Raw genomic sequence first — 22,404 nt, forward strand, 5'->3', positions numbered from 1 at the left:
TGTATGTACACGTGTGTGTACAGGTCAGAGGACAGCCCTCTTGGTAAGTCAGTTCCCTTCTGCCTTTTGGATCCTGTGGATGAAACTCAGGTGCTCAGGCTCAGTAAAGTGCTTTTATCCACTGAACCATTATGCCAGTCCTATAGCCCTTCGCTATCTGCCTTTCTTTCTTTTCAAAAAAAGTACTCATTTTATGTGTGAGAATGTTTTGCTTGCATGTATGTCTGTGTACCATATTGTGCCAGGTTCCTGCTTACGTCAGAAGAGAGTTTTGGACTAGAGTTACAGATGATTGTGTGTCACATGTGGTGGTTAGGAATTGAACCTTGACCCCTGCAAGAACAAGTGCTCTTAACCTCTGAGCCATCTCTTCAGTCCCCTGTATTCCATCTTAAAGCCTAAATAGATTCTTCCTCCCATAAGTAGCTTTTTAAAAACAGATTTATTTTCACTTTATGTGTGTCTTAGTCTGCATGTATGTATGTGTACCACGTATGTGCCTGGTGCCTGCAGAGGCCAGAAGAGGACGATGGATCACCTGGAACTGGAGTTACAGGTGGTTGTGAGCTGCCTTGTGGGTGCCAGGAATGAAGCACTGGTCCTCTGCAAGAGCAGCAAGTGCTGTTAACTGCTGAGCCAGCTCTTAAGTGGCTTTTTGTCAGGTTTTTGTCACAGGAAAGTAAGTTATAGAAAAGTAATGGACCTTTTTGAACTCTTTATGTGACAGTAGGCTGACAGCTGACTGGGCAGTGGTGACAATTTCTTTAATCCCAGCACTTGGGAGGCAGAGGCAAGTGGATCTCTGTGAGTTCAAGGCCAGTCTGGTCTACAGAGTGAGATCCAGGACAGCCAGGACTGTTTCACAGAGAAACCCATCTCGGAAAAAAACTAAAAAAACAAACGAACAAAAAAACCACCAGAAAACCAAAAACAGTAGGCTGACAGCACCAGAACCAGGGTTGGGTATGGTGCATGTCTGTGCCCAACCAGAGTTGGGAAGTGGGAGGTAGGAGGATCAGGAGTTGAGGGCCACCTTTGGTTACATAGTGAATTGAAACCCAGCCTGAGCTACATGAAATCCTGTCTCCAAAGAATCAGATTTATATAATGGCTCATTACTGCTATTCTTTTAAAAAGAAAAGTTCTTGGTTTTTCCCTCACTCGGCTCTCATGGCATCCTTTGAAAGTCTTTTTCTGGCCATTTTATCTGAAGTAGGTTCTACTCTTACTCCTTGTTTTTTATTTCATGACTGTGTTTAAATTTTCTTCACAGCACCCAGCATGGTCTGAAATGATAGGAACCAGGATTCAAAATATGTAAGGGTTAAGACCCTTGACAAACCTCTTTTCTCTGTTACAGGTGAGTCCTGATTCTAGAGATAGCTGCTGTTGACCTGTAACCCTAAGGACGAAATAGCTGGCTAGCCTCATTCTTGGTACAGGTGAGTGAGGGTGTTCGGGCAGATTTGGGCAATCTTGGACTAAGATATAGGGTAACTAGGGATTCCTTTTAGCCTTGGAACTGATATCTTAGGGTTACTATTTTCTATGTGTTGGATTATTCTAGAGATTGGATGTGATCCTAGGTGGCCTACTGGCCTGAGAGGAGGATTGAGGTCACTTTCCTGGAGTTGTCATAAGAATGTTTAGGATCACTTGTCAGGAAAAAAGGCTTCCTTCCTTCTTGCTTTTGCCAGTGCTGTGGGGGAAGGTAAGTCTCAGGACCTGGAACCTCTACCTGTCTTCTGAACTCTTTGGATGTGTTCTAACAGCCATTGGGGATCTTCTTGACTTCAGCCTCTTTGATCTACCAAGCCCCAGGTTAGCATAAGGAAATTTTAAGTCTTCTCTGTCCTTGCAGAATGTGATCATAAATGGGTAAGGATGATGTGATTCAGTGGAGCTGTGTGAAGTGGGCATTGGGCAACTCAGATAGGAAGGGAAATCACCACATTGGGAATTTATTATGCTAGCTCTCCCTTTATCTAGACTACTCCATTTTATAGATGAAGAAATGGAGGTCCAGGAAATGCAAATAATCTAGGGACCTATAAAGCCGATCTTAGAGTCAGCTCACTGAATACCATTATGATGTGACAGACTTCTGTGAACTGCTTGCTAGTTCCCCTGGAATTCTGCTGTTTCTGTCTCTCTGTCTACTTTTTTCTTTTTGAAAACTTAAGACAGCCCTCCTCAGAAATTCAAGTTACTTGAGCCCAACAGGACAGGAAGGATTTAGGGTCCCTTGCGATCTGTGAGGGGATCAAAGAATGTAAGACGGGAAGACCTTAAGCAGCAGTTGTTTATCTAACTGTGACTGGAAGAAGAAAATTCCTAGAACTGAAGGGATCTCAGAAGTTGGGCCGACAGGAGTTACGGACCTAGATAGCTAGGTTGAGGCTGGGAGACAGAGTTTCTCTGTGTAGTCCTGGCTGCCCTGGAATTCTGTAGACCAGACTGACCTGGAACTCACAGAGATCCTCCTGCCTCTGCCTCCCGAGTACTGGGATTAAAGGCGTGCACCACCACTGCTTCCAGATACCTGAGTTTTTAATCTTGTCTCAGCATGTGTCTTTGGCCAGTCTTTACCCCAGTTTATAAAGTTGTAACTTCCTGCTTCCCTGCTGCATTTTTTTTCTTTTGTGCTGAGATTTGAACCTAGGGTATTGCACTTGCTTCGCAAGCACTCTGCTACCAAGCTAAACCCCTAACCCCTGTCATAGGTGTGTGCAACCCCGTCAGTGGTAATGTAGAATCGTGTTCTTCTTTTCTATAGTCTGAAAATTTGTAAAGAATTAGTATTATTTCTTTAGAAGTTTGGTAGAATTTACCACTGAAGCCATGTGGACATGAAATTTTCCTAAAACATCTTAAAATTACTAATTATAAAAATACTTTAGCTTTTTATATAGTTATGCTTAGATTTTTCTATTTCCTTTTTAGTCACTTGATAATTTGTAATTTCTAGATACTTGTTTATATGTTGTCTGATTTGTTCACTTAAAATTATTTAGTGTTTCCTTATATTCCTTTTACATAAAAATCAGAGCATCTCTCTTCCTAGTTTTAGTAATTTGTATTTTCCTATTTTTTTTTGTCTGTTGGTTTATACATTTTATAATCTTTTCAAAGACTGAATTTTTGGTTTTATTAGTTTGTTGTTCCATTGATTTTTCTTACTTTAATCTGTTATTTCCTAATCTCTATTTGCTTTATATACTTTGTTTCTTTTTCTGGTTCTTAAGGCTTGGGCCATTGATTTAAAAAATTGCATTTATTATTATTACTAAGTGTATATGTGCCCCTCCTTTTCTTGCTTTATTAAAACTAAAAATGTTCTTTCTTGCCGGGCGGTGGTGGCGCACGCCTTTAATCCCAGCACTCGGGAGGCAGAGCCAGGCAGATCTCTGTGAGTTCGAGGCCAGCCTAGGCTACCAAGTGAGTTCCAGGAAAGGCGCAAAGCTACACAGAGAAACCCTGTCTCGAAAAACCAAAAAATAAAAAATAAAAAATAAAAATAAAAATAAAAAATAAAAAAATGTTTTCTTACTGTATTATTGAAACAGTGGGCAGAGAAAAAGATGGCTAAGCAAGAGAGGAACTAGTAGGTCCTATAGATCAAATCAGCGAAAGGACACTTCTAGGGAGTCCTGAGCCTAAGAACACTGCTGTGAGGTCAGAATCTAAGTCAGGAAATTGGAAACGACAGTTCAGGAAACCAAGGTCTGTTAGCAGCTGTGCTGCTAGGATTATGAGATAAAGCTAGGCCTGGTGGCACAGGCCTATAATCCCAGCTACTTGGGAGACTGAAGCCAGAGGGTCATAAGGTCAGGGCCTGCTCTGGTTATAGAGATGCAGGGTCAGCCTGGACACTTCCTGAGACCCTTTCTCTAAAAGAAGAAAAGGAATGAATGAACAAACGCATGAAGGTACAAGGCCACTTCTGTCTTAGGTTCAAAGTTCAGTACTGTGATAGAAAGATTTTTGAGATCAGTAAGAGATGCTGTAGGGAATTTACCTAATGGGGCTTAGGTAGAGAAATTGGGAAAACCTATTACAAAAGACTCCATTAACACAAAGCAGAGAGGTAAAGGACTATAGTCCTAGCTACTCCAGAGGATGAGCTTGGAGGGGAAGGAATAGCATACAAAAGTCTCTGGGGTTTTTTCCCCAGCATTTTTGTCTTATCTGAGTTTCCATTCTTTTACCTTTATTACCATTTCCTTTCATTTCTGCAGTTAGCTGAACTTATCAAGAGCTACAGTAGTGCATAGGGCAAGAGACAAAAGACTCTTGAGGAAATAACTTGGGGGTCAGTTAGTGTTTCTTTTTCCATTGTTGAATATAGTCTTCAAAACCGGAAACCATATAACCTTAAAGGAGTCAGATTTATACTGAGATTTGAGTCTTTGCTGTGACATTTATCTCCTGAGTGACTAACTTCACTGACCTATAGTTTTCCTCATCTGCAAAGTTAGATCTTATTGTGGTTATTATGATGCTAATGGATGATGGAAAAATACCTGCCCTGGCTAATTGGAGGAAGCAGGTCACTGGAGGTATGTCTTTGGATTGTATATTCCAGGGTCCCATATTCCCTTCTCTGTTTCCTGTCTGCCATGATGCAAACTGCTCTGCTCTGCCACATTTTCCTTCACAAGATGCAACCTTAAATCAAAAACTTCTTCCTTGAAAGAGAGAGAAAAGGCAGGGAAGAGAGAAAAAAGGACAAGGGAAGAAGCCTGGTACAGAGTGGTGTTTACCCGTCAGCGACTGAAATAAATCCTCAGACCATGTGTTAAATAATTAGATTTAAAAAAGGGGCCGGGCGGTGGTGGCTCACGCCTTTAATCCCAGCACTCGGGAGGCAGAGCCAGGCGGATCTCTGTGAGTTCGAGGCCAGCCTGGACTACCAAGTGAGTTCCAGGAAAGGCGCAAAGCTACACAGAGAAACCCTGTCTCGAAAAACCAAAAAAAAATAAAATAAAATAAAAAAATAAAATAAAATAAAAAAGGGAACGTGGCACTTCGGGTTCTGAACTTTAGTCTGCCCAACCTTGGGAAAGCAATTCATTCCTAAGTTTCACTTCCCTCAGCTATAAAAGGAGGCATAAGGCAGAAAGCTTTAGAGAGCCACTGTCTTGTTCTCAAGCTGTATTTGTATTCTGGCTTTTGCTCTTGGTTGAGAAGATTTCATTTGAGAGAAGGCTTTCCTTTTCTTTGTATTTGTGTGTATGTGGTGTGTGTGCCAGAACTGGCGTTGGAGCTAGAGCTATAGGTGGTTGTGAGGTGCCTGATGTGGGTGCTGCGAACCAAACTCTGGTCATCTGCACGAACAGCAAGCTCTGTTTACCATGGTATCATCTTCCTAGCCCCACTAGAAGGCTCTTCAAGAGTTGAGTTTTAGGGGCTGGAGAGATGACACTGGTTGCTTTTCAGAGGTCTCAGACCCTCTTTGTACTCCACCTGTAATAGGCACACAAGTGGTGCATAGACATTATGTGCAGGTAAAATACCTGTATATGGCTTTTGTTTGTTTATTTTGTTTTTTTAAATGGCTTTGTCTAGCCCTAGAATATTTAGAATCTTATTGAAACCAGTTTCAGGCACCAAGAATAGTTTTGTGGTTTTTTTTTTTTTTTTTAATTTTTATAAAATTTTTTATTTATTTATTTATTTATTTTTTGTGGGGAGGGCGGTTGTTTGTTCGTGTAGCTCTGGAAATGCCTTGGTTTCTCTGATCCAGCCCTTTTGTATAATAGATAATGCAGCAGAATGGAAAGATAGACCCAGAATTCCTCCAGTTCCTGCCAGTATTAGCTTAGTCTTTTAGAACCATACTATTTTCTGAAAGAGGGGATAGTGATAATAGAGTAGACATGTAGAGAAATAATACTGACAAAAGAAAGAAAAAGTGAGGATGAAGAAGTGAAGCCACTTGCTCAGACTAGATTCCAGATCTCTTCTGTCTCATTCCAGGGTTTTCTTCTCTAGAGCTCAGGCCAATTGCACCCACATATATGTAGTAGCAAAGATTGGAACAGAAAGCACATCAGCTTTCCTAACATCTCCATCAACAGCCTCTCAGGTTCCCTGTGACTTGTGTCAATAACATAGTCTGTACTTGTTCTTGGAAAAAAACGCTCCATTAAGCGCTCCTGTTTGATTTACTTAGGCTGGTACAAGATCCAGATGCTTTTAGAATAACATAGCAGATTCCATAAATTGGCCCATTCCCAATGTGCTGCACTCTGATCTGCTGGCTGGGGTTTGTCCCTGAGTCCTCCCTACCTGTCATGTGAATGACACAGTTTTCTTTTGGTAATTTACCCTTTCCCTCTTAAAAATTTTTTTAGTTAACTTTATGTGCATAGGTACATGCATGCTATTAGAAATAAGTTTGCAAAGAAAGAGACCACCACTCCAGTAAGAGTCTGAGCAAGGTAAATGTTTGCTCTTAGTCAGGAGGGTGTGCTGTTCACAACAAGGAGAAGCAAGCATACAGACAGGAAGTGTACTTGGTTTTTATCCGAGCACTGGTGGAGACTCTGTCATCTCCCCATTGCCTAGCACTCAGCCTCATAGTCTTTGGAGATTGGCTGGTTTTAAAAGAAAAATGCAAAGGAAATACAGGGGGACAGAGTTATCTTTTTGTTTGTTTGTTTTTGAGACAGTATCTCACTGTGCAGGTCTGGCAGTCGTGGAACTCGATGGCCTCGAACTCCTGCTTCTGCCTCCGAAGTGCTGGGATCAAAGGTGTGCACCACTATGCCTGGCTAGGAGTTAGTAACCACTTTGTGTAAAGTGATTTTATAGAGAATGGGATTAAAACATTTGTATGAAAGTCTTACCAGGTAGGAGAGACAAAAAGATCGGAACTCCTGTCAAAAACACAAGTTTTATAGTATTTGATAGAAAAGACTCAATATACAGCACACATAGAAGTCAGAGAACCTTTGCAGTTGTTCTTTCCTTTACCATCTAGATCTTGAACTTTAAGATAAGACACCTTTACACACTGAGCCGTGTTGCTAGCCCTCTTTTATTATTAACTCTAGATTAGCATGAGCAACATGTTCCATTATAGCATCTTCATGCATATCACTTTATTTTTTTCTCACCCCCAACTGCTCTCCTGTGCAATTCTCTTTCCCTCTTGAGGAATATTTAATGTATATCTGCTGTGCATTTGTAGCAGGTATTTTAAATAGATTATCTCCCTAATCTTTCTAAAAACCTATTAAGCTACCAATATCTCCAGAGGAGAAAGCAAAGGCTTAGTGAAGAAAATGAATGCAGTGGCCACATTGTGTCTAAAACAACTCTGGTTTGAACTCTGACCTCTTGACCCCAGAGACTGAGCTTTCTGACAAGCATACTACCTCCCCAGCCTCTGGCCACAGTGTTCCTGGAAGAATAGAGTATTTAAAAGTACCCAAGAAAGGGCAGGCATTGGGTAGCCTGAGAATTGGAAATACCTCCATGCCCTTTGCTATACACTCTTTTAAACTACCTTTCCCAGAACTCAGATTTGGGTCCTAGAGATCCAAGAATCAAAAGGTCTTTGATATGGAAGAGTCTCTAGTAAAACATGAACCTGTCATTTTCAAGGTTGAGAGATGGGAATAGTTCAGGCAAATAAGCCTCCCTTGTGTACCCACAACTGAAGTGCAGGAAAGGAAAAAAAAAGTTGTCTATATCAAGCTTAATGAGCCTCTTTCAGGGAGAGTGGGAGATGAGATCTGTAGATTTTAGGAGTAAGATTGTTTTAGATTTAGGTAGGTCCTCAGATCTGTATTCACTTTCAATTTGACAAAGCCTTCAGAGCCCCATAAGAAAGGGCTCTGCTATTAAGTAATAGAACCAGGGGCTGTAATCCAAATCCATAGTTACCACGGTGCCAGTGAATTTAAGCTCTCTCTGAGAGGGTTCTCTCCTGAGCCTGGGGCCTATCCAGTCTTTAGTTGCAGAAGTGGTAGGACTTTAGCCCTGAGTTCCCATACTTTCTGAGACCTCCTATGTTTTCATGTTCTGCTTCGTGCTCATTTATGCTTAATTGGTAGGGGCTACTGTGCTTGCTTGCTTGCTTGCTTCCTCCCTCTCTCCCTTCCTCCCCAAGACACTCTTGACTGTCCAGGAACTTTCTCTGTATACCAAGCTGCTCCTGGATTTGGATATCCACCTGCCTCTGCCTCCCAAGTGCTAGGATTAAAGGTGTGTGACCCCATAGCCTTGCCCTTACTAGTTTCTCTGTGTAACAATCCTGGCACTTACTTTATAGACCAGCCTGGCCTCAAGCAGAGATCTGCCTGCCTCTGCTTCCCTAGTGCTGGGATTACAGGTGTGAACGACCATCCTCCCACTTCTTAAATTGTCTGTCTCTCCCCCCCCCCCCCGCGCGCCCCCCCCCCCCTTTTTTTTTTTAAGGATAAGGTTTTATGTCCAGACTGGCCTCTTGCTTGCTAGGAAGCTGAGCCTGGCCTTGAACTCTTATATCAGCTGTTAGGGACTTTTTTTTTTTTTTTTTGTTTTTCGAGACAGGGTTTCTCTGTGTAGCTTTGCGCCTTTCCTGGAACTCACTTGGTAGTCCAGGCTGGCCTCGAACTCACAGAGATCCGCCTGGCTCTGCCTCCCGAGTGCTGGGATTAAAGGCGTGCGCCACCACCGCCCGGCTGTTAGGGACTTTTTAATGGGACCCCTTCATAATGGTATACTTTTAAGAATAGAGTGGAGCAGGGCCGTGGTGGCATGTGCCTTTAATCCCAGCACTTGGGAGGCAGAGCCAGGCGAATCTCTGTGACTTTGAGGCCAGCCTGGTCTACAGAGTGAGTTCCAGGAAAGGCTCCAATACTACACAGATTTCTTTGTCTTGAAAAACAAAACAAAAAAAAAAACAAAAAATAAAAACAAAAAAAAGGAATAGGTTGGAAAGGATGGATACAGTTTTGTTTCTGCATTTTTTTCTCACTATTATTTGTCATGAAATGATGCACTTTTTAGGATATTAGAGTCAAAGATCCTTAACAGACAATTACCACATTTACAGAAGAGCTCTTTAGAGAGACTTAAGGCCCAGCATAGCTGCTTTCTTTGTTGTAGCTTTGCAGTAAGTCCAGTGGCTCATTTTCCCACCTTTCTAAAAGATTGTCCCTAAGGCCTTAAACCATCTTAGTTCCAGGGCACTATTTTAAAAACAACAGAGACCTCAAACAGCATTCACATTTTATAAGTATGAAGCCTAAGCCCAGTAAAGAATTAAGAAATGTATCTAGGCTGGAGAGATGGCTCAGCGGTTAAGAGCACCAACTGCTCTTCCAGAGGTCCTGAGTTCAATTCCCAGCAACCACATGGTGGCTCACAACCACTTGTAATGAAATCTGGTGCCCTCTTCTGGCCTGCAGGGACACATGCAGGCAGAATACTGTATACATAATAAATAAATAAATCTTAAAAAAAAAAAAAAAAAAAAAAGAAATGTATCTAAAGTTACACTGTATTTAAGTGACAGATGCCATGACTCTCACCTCAGGCCCTTTGAACATTACATATGGCTTTATGTCACTGTGCTGTTTCCCAAGTGGCCACCACTGACATTTGATTGACCTCCTTTACTTGAGCTGGGTATCAGGATTCTCTTGTCTTCTGACATCTTGTTCCTGTAAAGTAGGCAGGCCTGTGTTTCCTGACAGCATGTAATTTAATACATAATATAATGAGCATGTCAACTTCTAAAATTTCTGCGTGTGTGTATATTTGTATGTGTGTATGCTATATATGTATGGTTTATGTCATGATATATGTTGAGATCAGAAGACAGCTTCATGGGATTGGATTTCTCCTTCAATTTTTTTGTGGGTTCTAGAAATTGAACTCAAGTTGACACGCTTGCAGGGCAAGTGCCTTTACCTGCAGCTAGCTCACTTGCCCAAGTTTTTATTTTTAAACATAGTAGGCAGCTTCTTTCTCTCTCTAGAATGCTATCACACTTTTTAATAATTTATTTTTTTATTTTATGTGCATTGGTGTTTTGCCTGCATGTCTGTCTGTGTGAGGGTGTCGGGTCCCCTGGAACTGGAGTTACAGACAGTTGTGAGCTGCCATGTGGGTACTGGGAATTGAACCCAGGTTCTCTGAAAGAGCAGTCAGTGCTGTTAACCACTGAGTCATCTCTCCAGCCCCTGCTACCACTTTTTCTTGGAAGTTAATTTCAGCCTGCTGGGACTAACATCCACCATTTCTTTTTGGTCATTTTGCTTTTCTGTTAGTTCATATGAAGAAGCAGAGGTGTTACATAGGGTGCCATGCAGAAGGAATGGATCTTAGAGATAAAAGGTTTGAAGGGGAGCCAGAGCAAGCAGAAGGTTGAGGAAAGGGTTAGGAGGGGAGGGAAATACTAGGGTTTGAATTTCCCTAACTAATCTAACCTGTGGAGACCAACTCCAAAGGCTACAAAACAGGGTTCAAAGAGAAGGTTCACAGCATATCGAAACTTAATTTAGGACTTTTCTGTCTGAGGGATATTTTCTAGGAACAGAATAAATTCATACACAAACTGTTTGGGCCATGCTGTTTTATTCTTCTGCTATAGTTCTAATTAGCTACAGCTCTAATTCTTCCTAGTTCTGATTCCTTCTAGTTTCAGTTCTCTGTATGCTACTCTGCTCCAATTCTCCACAGCTTATATACACATTCAACAGCAAAACTTTTTGCAATAAAAAAAGTTACAAAAACTGATGGGAGTGAGTAACCGTGGCAACGCCTGCCTTCAAGATCCCTTGTGTATAGACTGACCTGAGGCTGTGGGCACAGTGCCAGTAAGATAGGTTGCTGAGAGATCTCCACAGGGAGTCAGGTCTTTATTGGCCAGACTTGGCAAGCGAAGAATCGGTATAGTATTTTAGGTTGCTTTGAGTTAATAACCTTGGTTAGATATCTGCAACTCTGACCTTGTACATATCTGTAAAGTTTTTAACTTATGATCCGTTTACAGAAGCATTCAGTCTAGTTTGAAACTGCTCTGAGGTTTCAAATTAGCAAAATATATGTAGCTTGTCTTAGACTGGGGAGAAATTGTTGTTTTCTTATGTTAGTCTGAGTTAAAGGAACAAAGTAGACTTTTAAGTGTCTTACAGGCCTTGTGGGACAGTAGATCTAGTTATGAAGCATATTCTAGTATATTTTCTCTATATCAAAATTATACAGCTTAATGAGAAGTCATCTTCCTGACCATCCATAGATATATGTGCCTATAAGATTGAGATGCAGTCATGAGATTACATATGCATATCATATGAGGTTGCACATTACAGTGCAGGTATTGGAGATACCACAGCTGTTTCTGCACTTGTGAAATTACAGACAGGAACAACAGTTTCCAGAGTCAGTGGTTCTGTTAGTCTTGCTCGAACAGGATTCTCCTCCATCAGAGAATTATTCATCTGGTGGATTGACATCTGAATTATCAATTGCTATTGCTGTATTTGTGTCATGGCCCACAATAATTCGTAACACCTAACGTCTTATAGTCTCCTAAGTTAAACAACTTTTTCTGGAAATGTGTCAAGTTTTGTTTAACTCATTAGTGTAAAAATCAGCTGAGTCAAGATTTCTAAATTAGGTCCAAAATTAGTTAATACCTTCTTGAAAATGTAACCTGGAATTATCTTTCTCCTGGTGCCTGGAGGTTGGGTACCATACATAACTGGCATTTACTCGGCTCTAGGGATCTGAACTCTGGGCCACTTCCTTCCTCAGGAAGTACTTTAATTGCTAAGTTATCTCTCCAACCCTGGAGAAATAACTTGATTTCCTTTCTTAGGTTTTCTTCTCTCATAATCTCTGGCTCATAATTCTGTCTGTCATACTGTCTCTTTTTAGTCTCTAGTTGTCAACCCACATGGTTGGAAAGAGCAACTAGGGTCTTTTGCCAAATTTCCTTACATTAGCTTTTTATTTGGTCTTTGTCATGGGAACATACTATTTTATTTTAGCCATTGTCTTAGAACTACCACTTTGTGCAAAGATAGTAAGTTGCTAGTTTTCCACTCATTCATGCTACCCCCACACTTAAACTAGCAGCTTGCTCTAACACTCCAGTTGATGTGCAGAATTGTTTGAAGCCTGACTCCATTCTTAACCTCCACAGAAGCAATGTGGAAGAGCACTGAGATTTGAAGTTGACTACATCTGGGTTTGAGCACTAGGAAAACTTCTCAAATGTTCCTTCTAGAATAGCCTCTCCCTTTTCCCTGGTTAGTTACCAACTAATATTAGATGTGCTTTGAGTTAACTTTAAAAAATTTCTGGCCGGGCGGTGGTGGCGCACGCCTTTAATCCCAGCACTCGGGAGGCAGAGCCAGGCGGATCTCTGTGAGTTCGAGGTCAGCTTGGGCTACCAAGTGAGTCCCAGGAAAGGCGCAAAACTACACAGAGAAACCCTGTCTCGAAAAACCAAAAAAAAAAAATTCTTTATTAGCATATACTTTATATAACATTGAGTTTTATGACATTTTCATGCATGTATATAATCATATATTTGACCATATTCATGTCCCATCACTCTATTTTGCTTCCTTCCTACTTTTGCTGATCTCCTCCCTCTTCTTAAGTAGTTTCCTACCCCAAACCCATTGTTGAATCCGTGAGTTTGAGTAGAGTTACTACGGGAGCATGTTTAGAGTAGTGGCAATGGAGTGTGGCTACACCACTGAAGAAAATGTAGATTAAAAAAAAAAGCAATTATATAGAGTTATGTATGTGTGTGCATTTATATTATATACACACACATATAGTATATTACATATAAACACATGGAGAATAAACATAAACAATTACTGTATAGTTGTTGCTGTGATCCCCCCCCCCCCTTTTGCAATGTAAATTTGAGGTCTTGACTTCTGCTTTCCCCATCAGAGTCCTAATAGCCTCATAGCCATTTGGAAACCTGATTTGATTATGTCTGCTCACATCAAAACATTTCTGATGATTGAACAGTAGTAATCCAGCTGGCACTGTGCCACTTGGAGAGAACAGGATGAGAAATGATTATCAGGTGCTTGGGAGCTGTTAAATCCACAACTAGAAATGTTCCACAAATCAATTAAATAAAAGATTTGTAAGACAGGATTTGGGGTGGGGGGAGTGCTAGTATTTTCTGGGGTTTAGAAATTTCAGTTATTAGTGGAATAAACATGTCTTTCTCTGTTGTGCTAGCCAGCTTCCAAATCACCACACAGAGACTTATTAATTATGAATGCTTGACCGATAGCTTAGGGTTGCCCCATTAGCTCTTAATTTAAGTGAACCCATTTCTATTAATTTACTTTCTGCCTCTTGGCTTTACCTTTACTCTGCCCATCTTGCTTTCCTCTTTCCTCCATTTCTGGCTGGCGACTCCTCATGACTGTTCTTCTTTCCAGCATTTTCTCTGCCCTGAAAATTTTGCCTAGCTGTTGGCTGTTCATCTTTTTATTAAACCAATCACAGTGAAATACCTTCACACAGTATAAAGGAATATCCACAACATAAACAAGTGCACATTTTTACATGTACCTTGTGTAAAAGAGTGAATTAACAAGTGTTCAAATGTTGCTGAGGCTGCTTGGAGACCACCTCTGTCATTCTGGACATCATCTCAGGTGTCTAAACAAGGTTATTGTAGTTTGATAGAAAGAACCCTGCCTTCAGAATTACACTGATAAAAGTTCTGATTCCTGCCTGTAGTTTACTAATTGTGTTCCTAGGTTGGTTCTTTCCCTCTTAAGAGTATCAGTTTTTATGTCTAATAATAATAGTACTGTTGATAACTGCTTTTGAGATTGTTGCAGTTTTTAGATATGAAGGTGTGGTGGTGAGTCATTCCCTGCCTCCCCCAGTGACTTGATGGTTTAGTTCTCTCGCTGATGGCACTATTGAGGTTCTTAGACCATGAAGGTAATGACTTCATCAATGTGTTAAATCTACGGATAGGTTCCTACTAAATGGGCTTTTAGGAAGTAGGCCTGGTTGGAAGATGTAGGTCACTGAAGACATGATTTTGAAGGATAAAGCTGGCCCCTCTTTCTTCTGCTTCCTAGCTGCCATGAGGTGAGCAGCCTCATTTGTCACAGGCCAGTAGTCGTGGAGCTAGTTAGCCATAGACTGAAACCATAGACCAAAATAAATCTTTGCTCCCTTAGTTGACTTTGTCAGATGACTTGTCATTGTGACCGATAAACTAACAGATTAGTATGAGAGTTCAAAATACTTTTAGCAAATATCATATCTACAAAACTTGCTTGAGTAGAGGTTAAGGCAAGCTGATCTGTTTCTGTTAGCTCTTTGAAGACTCCGGGAGATGACAGTAAAGTCTGTTCTTCTCTAACCACCCTTATCTTAAGAAATGCTGGGCTCATTTTCCTTCTCAGTTTCATGCCCCAGAGGTATTGGGGAAAAAAAAAAAAAAAGAGCCTCTCAGGTCAGGTTCTGTCACAGCATTCGACACGCATGAGTAAGCAGGACCGTTGTCTGGTAGATACCAAGGCCAGGGCAGGTGGCTCTGGAAGCAGCAGCCGATGAACAAAAGGCTTTCTCTGTTACCAATAAATTGGTCCTTGGAGAGCCTAGCTTTGAAATTCTAATTGACACAGGAGGAAAAGATTCATTAGGCCCTGGACTCATTAAAATGCTCTGCTGCTCACCTTCAATTTATTCTTGGCAGTTCATCAGAAGGGATTAAGTAAACCGACGGTCTGTGATGCTGCTGACAGCAGAGTCCTATGTGCTTGGTGGTTTTGGGGGCTGTGAGTGTTGGTTGTGCCTCCTATATTCTATGGAATAAACAGATGGTTTGAGAAGCACATCATCCCTGGTAAGGGTTCCTGGGGTCTACTATCCCAAATCCCAAATCTCATGTACCTTTAGCACTGAAAGGACCTTCTGAGATCATAAGTGATAACTCATTTATACAGATAGGTGGTCCAAAGAATGACTGGAGCTTGCTCTCAAGATCACTAAGCACTTTAATGGTAAAATTACAGTTCACATAGCCTGACTTTGAGCCAAGAATATTTCCCTTGAACCCATTTTGAATTTTTAGGATTAAAGTGTCATTTATTCAATTATAAAACATAATGTTTATTTTATTTTTGTGTGTATGGGCATTTTGCCTTCATGGTGCTTGTGGAGACCAGAAGAGGACTTTGAATTCCCTGAACTGGAATTGTAGGCAGTTGAGAGTTGCCATGTGGGTACTGTGAATTGAACCCAGGTCTTCTGGAAAAACAACCATTGCTTTTAACCACTGAGCCATCTCTCCAGCTCTTAAAATATAACACATTTTGTGTGCCAAGATTCTGTGATAAAATAAGCATGAGGTTGGGGGAGGGTAGGAGAAGGAAGTCCTGTACCTTTTCCATATTAGAGATTAGAAAGACCCCCCACACGGACTGAAGAAATAACTCAGTAAAGTGCTTGCCATGTAAGTATGAGGACCCCAAGTTCAGCTCCCCAAACCAATGTTAAAAAAGAAAAACAAAACAAAAAACCCCTTCCTGGTTGAGGCCAGCCTGGTCTACAGAGCAAGTTCCAGGACAGCCAGGGCTACACAAAGAAACCCAGTCTTGAAAAACAAACACCCCTCTCCCCCCTCCAAACAAAGAAGCAACAACAACAATAAAAAGAGAACTTGCTGGGCATGGTGGCACATGCCTTTAATTGTGGGGAGAGACAGGCAGATCTCTGAGAGGTCAAGGCCAGCCAGGTCTACATAACAGCTCCAGGTCAGTCAAGGCTAAGAGTGAGACTATTTGAAAAAGACTGTAAGTAAGTAAGTAAATAAGTAAATAAATGAATTCATAAATACATAAAAGCTAAGTGTGGTGGCACGCCTTTATAATCCCAATGCTAGGGAAGTAGAGATGGGCAGCTATTGAAGAATGACATCTGAGACTGACTTCTGGTTGCCACACTCATCTGTGTATGACCGCTTCCATACATATATTCATTCACACCTACAAGAACAAATTTCACAGAAGGAATGACAGACAAGAAAAAGGAATGACTACAACCAACAAGGAATTTGTTCACTAGAGAAGTAAATAGGGAATGTTAAGGCTGCAGGGCCCGTGTGATTGGCTTCTGTGTCCCAGTCCTGAGATTAGGTATAGTTCCTTCATTAAGAACACAGACTTCAGTTTCTTTACTGTTCCCAGCCAGGGCCTAGATTCAAGAACACTTCGATATAGTTTTTGGCTTTAGTTGCTAAAAGCGTGGGAGAACAGATGGCCATTTCGGCAGTTTGGATCATGAGGGTGTGATCTCAGACAGAGCTAGAAAATACATTGAGAGCTCTATACAGTTTACAGTTACTGCTTTTTTTTTTTTTTTTTTAAACTAGGCTCCTCCCAAGCTCTTCTCTATCTCAGAACAAAGAAAAATAGCTAATTCAATTTATTTCCCATCTGTAGCCTCCCACTCCCACCCCCATCCCTTCTCATAGTCCCATATAGTTTTCCTATACTGACCTCAGTGTAAGGGTTCCTGGGGTCTGGTATCCCAAATGACCCTTTGAACCTATTTCACCAGCATGTCTCAAGATGAGGTTAATGATGGCATCTACTTTATTTAGATCACTCTGGCTATAGGCCTCCTACCAGGCTCCCATCCACTCTCTGGTTTTTATTCCCAACTTCTTAAGAATTAGATTGGCTGCTTAGTATGACTACTAAACAGCCTCAATGATCAATACTGAGAGAAACTGATGTTTCTTGATTGTCTAAAATCCTGTCAAATTTTAATGAATATTAATGGGCATATGACTTAATGTTTGTTCTGTTTGGGAGACAGGGTCTCACTCAAGGCTGGCCTTGATCTTATGGTGGTCCCCCTGCCTCTATTTCAGTGTTTTAAACATAAATTGTTTATTTATGTTTTTTGAAAATAGATTCTTCTCACACAGTATATCCTGATTATAGTTTCCCCTTCTTTTGCTCCTCCCGGTTCCTCCCCATCTTCCCTCTCCTCCAGATCTACTCCCTTTCTGTCTCTCATTTGAAAAGAACAGGCTTCTAAAAGATAACAACCAAACATGACAAAATAAGGTGAAGCAAAAATTATCATATTGAAGTTGGACACGGCAACCCAACAGGAGGAAGAATCCCAAGAGCAGGCACAAGAGTCAGAGACCCACTTGTTCTCACAGTCAGGAGTTCCATAAAAATACTAAGCTAATAGCTATAATATATATGCAGAGGACCTGGTGTAGACCCAGGTAGGCACTGTGCTTGGTGCTTCGTTCTCTGTGAGTTCATATGCGCTTTGCTTTGTTGATTCAGAGGGCCTTGTTCTGCGTGTCCTCCATCCCTTCTGACTCTTAAAAATCTTTCCACCTCCTCTTCGAGATTCCCTGAGCTCTGAGGGGAGGAATTTAATGGACCTCCAATTTAGACTCTCTGTATAATGTCTGGGTATGGGTCTCTGCATTTGTTCCCATCTGCTGCCCGAGGAAGTCTTTCTGATGATGACTGGACAAGGCACTGATCTATGAGTATAGCAGGATATCATTAGGAATCATTTTCATTCATTCATTCATCTATCTATTTTTTAAAGAATCATAGTGTTTGGTTTTACCCTAGGTCTCTGGGCTATCTAGTTTCTGGTTCTTGGTTACCCAAACAGTGTTGGATGTGAGTTCCTTCTCATGGAGTGGCCCATAAGTCATACCAGATATTGGTTGTCTACTCCTACAAGTTCTGTGCCATTATTGCCCTAGTATATTTTACAGGTAGGACAGATAGTAGGTCAAAGGTTTTATGACTGGGCTGGTGTCCATGTTTCCTTTCAGTAGCCTGCAGAGTACCTTCTCACACCAAAGAGACTAGAACGTGGTGGTGAAAGCTTCATGTTCAACTTCTCCATGTTCAGTGAGTTGTGTGGGTGTTGTTCTTGGCAATGGGGTCTTGCTGTCAGTTTGCTGAGAGCAACTGTTTTTCTTAACAACAGCTTGGGTTTGGGGATTTCCATGGGACCCCTTGGGCAACAACTCAATTGAATTCAACCCAGTCCAGACACTGGAAGTCTTGCCTGGCTGGCTACAAGAAATGGCCAGTTGAGACTCCATATGCCCCATTACCAGGAGTCCTCATTAGTATCACTTTCATAGACTCCAGGAAGTTTCCACTGCTCTAGGTTTCCACACCACCCTCCAAATGCACCCCAATTCCAGCTGTCTTTCCCTACACTTCTCCCTCCACCCTATCTCTCCCCTACTTGATCCCCCCCAGTCAGCCAGTCTGCCTGTAAAATGTATTCTGTTTTCCCCTCCTAGAGAGATCCATGTATCCCCCTAGATCTCTTCTCTTTACCTGACATCTGAGTCTACAGATTATAGGTTGGTTATCATTTACTTGTCTTTTTGGGTTTGGATTACTGCACGCAGGATTTTTTTTTCTCCCTTAGTTGCATCCATTTGCCTGCAAATTTCATTTTTTTTTTTTTAAACAGCTGAGTAATACTCCATTGTGTGAATGTACCACAGTTTCTTTATCCATTCTTCTGTTGAGACATCTAAGTTGTTTCCAGTTTCTGGCTATTATAAAGCTGCAGTGAACATGTTTGAGCAAATGTCTTTGTGGTATATAACAAGAGTGGTGGTATAGCTGGATCTTGCGGCTGATCAATTACTGTCTTTCTGAGGAACTGCCATACTGATTTCCATAGTTGTTGTTTAAGTTTGCACTTCTACCAGCAATGGAGGAGTGTTCCCCTTGCTCCATATCCTCACCAGCCAGCATGGGCTGTCACTTGTGTTATTGATCTTAGCCATTCTGGCAGATATAAGATGGAACCTCAAAGTCATTTTGATTTGCATTTCTCTGATGGCTAAGGCTGTTGAACATTTCTTTTAAGTGTTTCTCAAACCATTTGAGATTCTTCTGTTGAGAATTCTCTGTTTAGATCTGTACCCCATTTGTGTTTGTTTTTTTGGTTTTGGTTTTACAGACAGGGTTTCTCTTTTGTTGTCTTGGAACTCACTTTGTATCCCCAGCTGACCTTGAACTCAGAGATCCTCCTGCCTCTGCCTCCCAAGTGCTGGAATTACAGATGTGTGCCATTATGCCTGGCTTGTACCCCATTTTTCAATTGTATTACTTGGTTTTTTTGATATGTAGTTTCCTGAGTTCTGTATATATTTTGGGTATTCGTCCTCTATTGGATGTGGAGTTGGTAAAAATCTTTTCCCATTTTGTAGGATGTCACATTGTCTGATTGACAGTGTCTGTTGCCTTACAGAAGCTTTTCAGTTTCATGAGGTCCTATTTATTAATCGTTGATCTTAGTGCCTGTGCTATCAGTGTTCTGTTCAGAAAGTCCTCTCCTGTGCCAATGCGTTCAAGGCTATTCTCCACTTTCTCTTCTACCAAATTCAGTGTATCTAGCTTTATGTTGAAGTCTTTGATCCACTTGGACTTGAGTTTGTGCATATTTTGTGATAAATATGGATGTATTTACATTCTTCTGCATGCAGACATTCAGTTATGCCAGCACCATTTGTTGAAGATGCTGTCTTTTTTCCAGTGTGTATTTCTGACTTCTTTACCAAAAATCAGGTGTCCATATGTGTGTGGATTTATGTCTGGGTCTTGAGTTCGATTCCATTGATCAACGTGTCTGTTTAACTTTGTAGTACATCTTGAAATCAGCAATGGTGGGGACTCCAGCAGTTCTTTGATTGTTCGTGATTGTTTTAGCTATCTATCCTGGGTTTTTTGTTTTTCCATATGAAGTTGAGAATTATTCTTTCAAGGTCTATAAAGAATTGTGTTGGAGTTTTGATGGGGATTACATTGAATCTGTAGCTTGCTTTTTCATAGGATGGACATGTTTACTATGTTAATCCTATCAATCCATGAGCATGGGAGATCTCTCCATCTTCAATTTCTTTCTTCAAAGAGTTGAAATTTTTATTACACAAGTCTTTCACTTGATTGGTTAGAGTTACCCCAAGATATTTCATATCTGAGGCTATTGTGAAAGGTGTTATTTTCTGATGTTAATCTAGTATCCAGTCACTTTGCTGAAAGTGTTTATCAGCTGTAGGAGTTCCCTGGTAGAACTTTTAGGGTTGCTTATGTATACTATCATATCATCTGCGAATAGTGATACTTTGACTTCTTCCTTTCCAATTTGTATCCCCTTGCTTTCCTTCAGTTGTCTTATTGCTCTAGCTAAAACTTCAGGTACTATATTGAATAGATATGGAGAGAGTGTCGTGGAATTGATTCAAGTTTCTATTTAATTTAATGTTGACTATAAGCTTTCTGTAAATTGCCTTTATTATGTTTAGATATGTCCCTTGCATCTCTAATCTCTTCAGGACATTTATCATGAAGGGATACTGGATTTTGCCAAAGGCCTTTTCTGCATAATGAGAACTTTCAGTTTGTTTATGTGGTGGATTACATTTACTAATTTTCATATATTGAACCATCCTTGCATCTCTGGGATGAAGCCTACTTGATCATGGTGGATAATCTTTTTGATGTGTTCTTGGATTCGGTTTGCAAGTATTTTATTGAGTATTTTTGCATCTATGTTCATGAGGGAAATTGATTTGTAAATCTCTTTCTTTGTTGAGTCTTTATGTAGTTTGAGTATCAGGGTACCTGTGGCCCCATAAAGTGAATTGGGCAGCTGGGCATGCTGATGCATGCCTTTAATCCCAGCCTCGGGACACAGAGGTAGGCTGATCTTGAAAGTCTGGTAGAATTCTGCCCTAAAACATCTGGTCCTGGGCTGCTTCTCCCCCCCCCCCCCTCGATTTTTTTGAGATAGGGTCTCTGTAGCCTTGGCTGTTCTGGAACTCACTCTATAGACCAGGCTAGCTTTGAACTCTCAGAGATCCTCCTGCCTCTGCCTCCCAAATTCTGGGATCAAAGGTGTGTGCCACCACCACCTTAAGGTTGGGAGACTTTTAATGACTGCTTCTATGTCACTATTTAAATTGTTTATCTGATCTTGATTTATCTTTGGTAAGTGGTACCTATCAAGAAAGTTATCCATTTCTTTTAGATTGTCCGATTTAGTGGAGTATAGGTTTTTATAGTATGTCCTTAATGAGTCTCTGATTTCCTTGGTGTCTGTTGTTATCTCTCTCTCTTTAGTGTTTTTGATTATGTTAATTTGAATATTCTTTTCCTGCCTTTTAGTTAGTTTGGATAAGGGCTTGTCTATTTTGTTGATTTATCCCCCCCCCCCCAACCAAAAAATAAAAACGACTCCATGTTTCATTGATTCTTTGTATGAATAATCAGTTTGATTATTATTTGAGGTCTACTCCTTTTGGGTGTGTTTACTTCTTTTTTATTCTAGAGCTTTCAGGTGTGCCTTAGTTGCTGGTATGAGCTATCTCCAGTTGTTTTTTTTTTTTTTTAATGCAGGCACTTTGTGCTGTGAACTTTGCTGCTTTCATTGTGTCCCGTAAGTTTGAGTATACTACATATTCATTTTCATTTCCGTCTTGATCCAGTTTTCATTCAGTAGAGAGTTGTTTAGTTTCCATGAGTTTGTAAGCTTCCTGTTGTTTCTGTTGATACCCAGCTTTAATCTGTGGTGGCCTGACAGGAAGCAGGGAGTTATTTAAGGTGTTTTTTTTTTTTTTTTTTAAATCTGTTGACACTTCCTTTATGTTTGAGTGTAGCCTGATGCCTTTCTCTGTCTCTCTCTGTCCAGAGGTCATGCAACTACTTAAAAAATAATCACTCAGAGGCCTAATATTAATTACAAACTGTTTAGTCTATGACTCAGGCTTATTTCTAGCTAGCTCTTACATCTTAAATTAACCCATTTCTATTAATCTATATTTTGCCATGTGGCTGTGGTGTTACTGGTCTGCTGGCATCTTGTTCCTTGGGTGGCTGGATGGCATTTGCCCTGACTCCACCTCTCTTCTCCCTGTATCTCTGCTTAGATTTCCCACCTGGCTCTTATCCTGGCTTACCATAGGCTAGAGCAGCTTTATTTATTAACCAATGGGAGCAACACATATTTACAGTATACAGAAAGACTGTCCTATAGCATTTTCCCTTTTCTATCTAATCAAAAAGGAAGGTTTTCATTTTAACAGAGTAAATTACACATAACAAAATAGTTATCAAGTGAGAATTCCAGTTATAATGTCTATTTATATTTAGCAAAATTGAAGAAAATATTTGATCCCATTTTTTGTGAGTTAAAAGTTTCATATCTAATTCATCTTTTGTCATAACTAACTAAAACTGTAATTTTAACTATCTAGTCTTCAACTACATCAGAGACCTCAGAAGGATATAATACTACCTGAGTAAACAGGAAGTGCGTTGCAAGCAACTTCCAAAACTCTAGAAATGACAGAGATGTCTGGTGCCTGGACAGTCACCCAAAGTTCTT

General features: G+C 40.7%; 1 protein-coding gene across 9 annotated transcripts in view; it reads left to right on the forward strand.

The window, feature by feature from the left end:
- Positions 1–22,404, forward strand: part of Raly (RALY heterogeneous nuclear ribonucleoprotein) — an 84,181-nt gene that overhangs the window by 25,837 nt on the left and 35,940 nt on the right. For 5 of the 9 annotated variants that reach the window (XM_052726418.1, XM_052726416.1, XM_052726419.1 and 2 more), the window contains exon 2: positions 1,361–1,442. The exons of 2 other annotated variants lie outside the window; for them this stretch is intronic. The gene's annotated coding sequence lies outside the window, so the exon portion shown is untranslated. Of the gene's footprint in view, positions 1–1,360; positions 1,443–21,416; positions 21,457–22,404 lie in introns of all 9 variants that reach the window. 2 more of the 9 variants (XM_052726417.1, XM_052726422.1) reach the window with 1 other exon arrangement.

The sequence above is a fragment of the Peromyscus californicus genome, unplaced genomic scaffold, assembly GCF_007827085.1.
Source record: "Peromyscus californicus insignis strain IS unplaced genomic scaffold, ASM782708v3 Scaffold_7__1_contigs__length_154581171, whole genome shotgun sequence".
Lineage (NCBI taxonomy): Eukaryota > Metazoa > Chordata > Mammalia > Rodentia > Cricetidae > Peromyscus > Peromyscus californicus.